The sequence below is a fragment of the Melospiza melodia genome, chromosome 25, assembly GCF_035770615.1.
Source record: "Melospiza melodia melodia isolate bMelMel2 chromosome 25, bMelMel2.pri, whole genome shotgun sequence".
Lineage (NCBI taxonomy): Eukaryota > Metazoa > Chordata > Aves > Passeriformes > Passerellidae > Melospiza > Melospiza melodia.
In genome coordinates this window covers 9,621,354-9,626,447 of record NC_086218.1, presented here as the reverse complement: position 1 = coordinate 9,626,447, position 5,094 = coordinate 9,621,354, and the positions used below count along the sequence as shown (strand labels likewise).

Here is a 5,094-nt window from a genome sequence, read left to right as displayed (position 1 = left end):
GAAGCGCTGAGGGACAAAAGAGGCGTGGTCACGAAGGGCGTGGTCGCGTGGGCGTGGTCGCGGGCGTGGCCTCGCTGTTTCTGAGGGAGCGCTGTTAATTGATTTAATTAATTTCATCCCTCCGCGCCGCGTTCGGCAGGGACAGAGCGGGTTCGTGGGAAGGTTTGCAGCAATGGGGAAATGAAATCAGAGCGCTGGGATGGGGCGGATGGGAGGGAGCGCTGTGGGGCGCATCGAGGGGCATCGCTGTGTGAGGGCAGGGACATCCCAGGGCACAGATTTGGGACCAGGTGGGTCTGGGGTACCCAGGCAGGGACACCCCAGGGCTCAGGGCTGCTCCAGGTGGGTCTGGGGTCCCTAAACAGGGACACCCCAGGGCTCAGGGCTGTTCCAGGTGGGTCTGGGGTCCCTAAACAGGGACACCCCAGGGCTCAGGGCTGCTCCAGGTGGGTCTGGGGTCCCTAAACAGGGACACCCCAGGGCTCAGGGCTGTTCCAGGTGGGTCTGGGGTCCCTAAACAGGGACACCCCAGGGCTCAGGGCTGCTCCAGGTGGGTCTGGGATCCCCAGGCACGGAGCCCCCACAGCCTCTCTGGGCTCTGCTCAGGGCTGGGCACTGCCCAGGGCAGCAGTTCTGCCTCCTGGGCAGGGGCAGCTCCTGGGCTCAGGCCCTGCCCGTGGCTCTGGGGCCATTGCTGGGCCTGGAGCAGAGCCTGGGGCAGAGCCTGGGGCTGCTCTGACCTCTGCTCACTGGGATGGACTGGGACAGACTGGGAGAGACACAGGGACACACCCAGGGACACTCAGGGACAGACTGGGACACCTGGGGACACTCAGTGACTCTCAGGGACACCCAGGGACACCTGGAGACACCCAGGAACAACCAGAGACACCCAGGAACAGACAGGGACACCTGCAGACACTCAAAGACACCCACAAACAGCCAGGAGCACCCAGAGACACTCAGGGACACCCAGGGACACCCAGGGCTGAGGCCCCTCTCACTGGGGCTCCTCTCCAGGCTGAGCAGCCCCAGCTCCTTCAGCCTTTCCTGGGCAGGGACCCTCCAGGCCCTTCAGCACCTTTGTCACCCTGCAGGAGCTCCCTGTCCCTGCTGTGCTGAGGGTGCCAGAGCTGGGCACAGCCCTGCAGAGGGTCAGCACTGCCTGCAGCACTCCCTGACCTGCTGGGAATGCTCTTCCTCACCCAGCCCAGTATTTTGTTGGCCTTCAGGTCACAGTGCTGGCTCGGGGACAGGCTGTTTTTCATTTCTGAGGGGTCATCTGGGTCCTCAGGATTGAATTTTGCATGCGTAGTGCAGGAGCAATTTGCTGTCCATGGTTTCACTGCCAGGTTTTCAGGTATTGACAACTTAAATCTCTGCTTCTGCAAAGAATTCACATTTCTTTTTGCTGTTTAGTCTCAGGGAGTTTTGTTCATTTGGATCTTATGTATACGTACACATACACATACACATATACATATACATATACATATACATATACATATACATATACATATACATATACATATACATATACATATACATATACATATACATATTGTTTCATATGTATGCGTAAAAATATGTTTAAAAATACATTTTTAAATTCATTTCTCCTATTTCTGGCAGCAAATAAAACACTATTTAGCGAAATAAAACATTATTTCACTGAATAAAACACTATTTCACAGAAATTACAAATGGCTGTAGAAATTCTCATCAGATATTGTGAGCGTCATTCCCAAAATATGAAGGATATGGAATTGTTGGAGGAATTCTAGTGGGGACAACAATGTCACTAAAAGGGCTGGGGGAGTTGGGAATATTCAGCCTGGAGAAGAGCAGGATCTAAAAGGGGCTCCAGGGAGGTGGAGAGGGACTCTTCATCAGGAACTGTAGTGATAGAACAAGAGGTAATGGGTACAAATTGACAGAGGGAAAAGTGAGGTCACCTGTTAGGAAGAAATTCCTCCCTGTGAGGGTGGGGAGCCCCGGCAGAGGCTGCCCCTGGATCCCTGGAAGTGTCCAAGGCCGGGCTGGACAAGCCTTGAGTGATCTGGACTAGTGGGAGATGTCGCTGCCCAGGGCAGGAAGGTTGTGCCTTAAATACTCTTCAAGCTCCATCCCAACCCATGAAGACCCCACGATTCCACATTCACTCAAAGACTTTAACAACCCACAAAACCGGCAAGCGCGTGGGTGTGGCATTCAGGCAAAGATGGCTTTGGGGATGAAAAAACCACCTGCATCATTTTGGGGCAAAAATTCCCCTTTTCCTTCCCCTCCTTTTCCTTCCCCTCCTTTTCCCTTTTTTCCCTTTCCCGACCCCTTTTCCCGGTGGGCGTGACCTGAATAACGAGGGGCGTGGCCTAATTGTATATTTACATATTTAGGGGCGTGGCCAATGCAGGGCGTGGCCGTCACGCCCTCTTGCCCCGCGGGGGTGTGGCCGCGCTGGGGGCGTGGCCGGGCGCGGAGGGGGCGTGGTCGGCGGCGGGGGCGTGGCCGTGCGCTCGCTCGCGGCGGAGCAGGAGCCGCCGCCATTTTGGTTCCGCCGCCTCGCTCGGCTCAGGCCCCGCCGCGGCGGCCGCTCGGTCCCGGTCCCGCCCCGGCCCCGTCCGCGCCCGGGCGGCCGCGGGGATGCGGCGCGGAGCAGCCCGTGCTCGGCCCCGGCCGCGCTGCCGCTGACACGGTGAGGAGCGGGCGGGGACTGGGACCGCCTCAGGCCCGCGGCCCGGGGGGAGGGGAGGCGCGCTGGGCTCCGCCGCGGGGCCGCCTCGCACCCCCGCCGCATCTCCCCGGTATCCCCCGCGCTCCGCAGCCCCGCTCCGGCCGCGGCGGCGGCCGCGGGGGATCCCCGCTGAGGGCGGGGGATCCCTGGGGGCGGCGGCGGGGGGGGGATCCCCGGCAGGGCCCGGAGCGCGGCGTGGAACCGGAGCGGGAGCGGCGCGGGGCGTCCCCGGCGGCCGGGGGTGGCCCGGGGAGTCCCCGCACCGGGAGGCACCGGGAGGCACCGGGGAGCCCTGACAGGCACCGCGGCGAGGGGCGGGGGATCCCCGCTGGCGGCCGGGCCCGCTGACAGCGGCGGGGCTGCGGGAGCCGCGCTCGGCCGGGCCCGGCGGCTCCGGTGGCACCGGGGGCAGCCCCGGGGGCCCCTCGTGGGTCCCGGTTCCCTGCGGAGCGGGGCCGTGCCCGGGGCTGCGCATCCCCGAAGTTTCCCCGGGCACGGCGCGGTCCTGCCCCGAGTGACGGGCGGATCTCGCTGCCAAATATTGATGCGGTGGTTTTGGGTCTTTTGGGGTTTTTTGGGATATTGGTTGGTTTGTTGGGTCGGTGCCTTGTAGACTTTGCGATCTTCCTTGTCCAAAATGCTACTTCGGAGGTTTATTCCGTTTTATTTATTATTTCATTGCGTTTTAAATCCTGTTTTAGCGTTATTGGCGGCGATTTGGGTTCAGGTGGTTGAACCTTATCTTGGCATTTCCCATTAAAATCCAAAACGTGTTCCCATCCTTGTCCCTCTCTTCCTTGCTCTCTTGACTTCCTAACTCCTGCTTTGGCCCTCGGTTTGTGGTTCTGCACGCTGTTAATTATGGAGCAGGGAGCTGGAAGCTGCCTGGAATGTGGGTTTCCATCCCATGGCCTGGGGACACGAATTCACTTTCGGTGTTGTCAGAGCCACTGGGGAGAACCGGAGCTGCTGGGAGCAGGGACAGAACCTGTGGCTTTGCCCCCATCCCATCAAATCTCAATTTTCATTTCCAGCCCCTTTTTCCCTGCTTTGTTTCCCCTATCCTCCTTGCTAAGTAATTTCACTTCCACCTGTTTTCCAGGGGTGAATCCTGTGCTCATCCTGAGAGCCTTGGGATCATCCCTGGAGCTGCTGGGAGCAGGGACAGAACCTGTGGCTTTGCCCCCATCCCTTCAAATCTCCTCAATTTTCATTTCCAGCCCCTTTTTCCCTGCTTTCTTTCAGCTGTCCTCCTTGCTAAGTATTTTAAATTCCACTTATTTTCCAGGGGTTTGGGGTGAATCCTGTGCTCATCTTGGGATCATCCCTGGCAGCTCTGGGAGCAGGGACAGAACCTGTGGCTTTACCCCCATCCCTTCAAATCTCCTCAATTTTCATTTCCAGCCCCTTTTTTCCTGATTTCTTTCCCCTATCCTCCTTGCTAAGTAATTCAAATTCCACCTGTGGTCATCCTGAGAACCTTGGGATCATCCCTGGTGCCTCTGTGGGAAGCAGGGAAATTCTGGCAGCTGCTTGAACATATGGGGAGAGATGGGCTCTAAAATCATCATCTGTCTGCCTGCTTGAGTTCTTGAGGAGTGTTCTTACCCCAAGCTTTTCTCAGCTGGCTGAGAGTATAAAAGAGATGCTTTCCTTTTCTTTTTTTTTTTAATCATTTGAAACAGTTCTAAGTCTGAAACATCTTGGTTTAAAAGACAAAATTACCACAATTTCTTTTTGGGCTTGAATTCATCGCTGCAGTCTCCTAAAAAGGTTTGAGTGATGGTAACCAGTGACAAAATTTGAGTTACAATTTCCAGAAGAAGCTTTTTTTTTTTTTTTTTTTTTTTTTTGAAGTTGTTTTCAAAAGTTTAAACTCTCCTGAAGGATATAAAAAGGATATAAAAAGTTTTTTTCCTTGGTGGAAGAGACAGACATATTGGTAAAAATGGCAGTGCTGTTGTGACAAGTGAAAAGTGGCAATAGCACATGGAGTCACTGAATTAAAGTTATTTTAAAATAGATGTTGTTTTCTATGGGATTGTTGGCTGTTTTAAAATGAAATTAATTTAATTTAATTGCTGTTGTGGCCATCTTCTCCCCCTCCAATCTCCAGCTGGCAAAGGGGAAAAAAAATCAGTCATGAGACTTTTTGTGATTGTTCTGAGAAAGCAAAATCTGTGTTTGTCCCTGGTTTTGTGTCCCTTACCTGTGCACAGGTGGCTTGGGAATAACCAGAGGATTGAAAAGGGAAGTTCTGGTTTGTTGTGACCCTTATCTTTTACAGGATGGGTAGAAATAAATGGATTTTATCCAGAAAAATCCCCTGGCTGTGGAGACACCTCCTGCCTCGCCCTGTA

At 55.2% G+C, this 5,094-nt stretch overlaps 1 protein-coding gene across 4 annotated transcripts in view; it reads left to right on the top strand.

Annotated features, from left to right (window-relative positions):
• The first annotated feature begins 2,619 nt into the window (after positions 1-2,619).
• Positions 2,620-5,094, top strand: part of ASH1L (ASH1 like histone lysine methyltransferase) — a 68,751-nt gene continuing 66,276 nt past the window's right edge. For all 4 annotated transcript variants that reach the window (XM_063176143.1, XM_063176141.1, XM_063176145.1 and 1 more), the window contains exon 1: positions 2,620-2,695. The gene's annotated coding sequence lies outside the window, so the exon portion shown is untranslated. The remainder of the gene's footprint in view (positions 2,696-5,094) is intronic.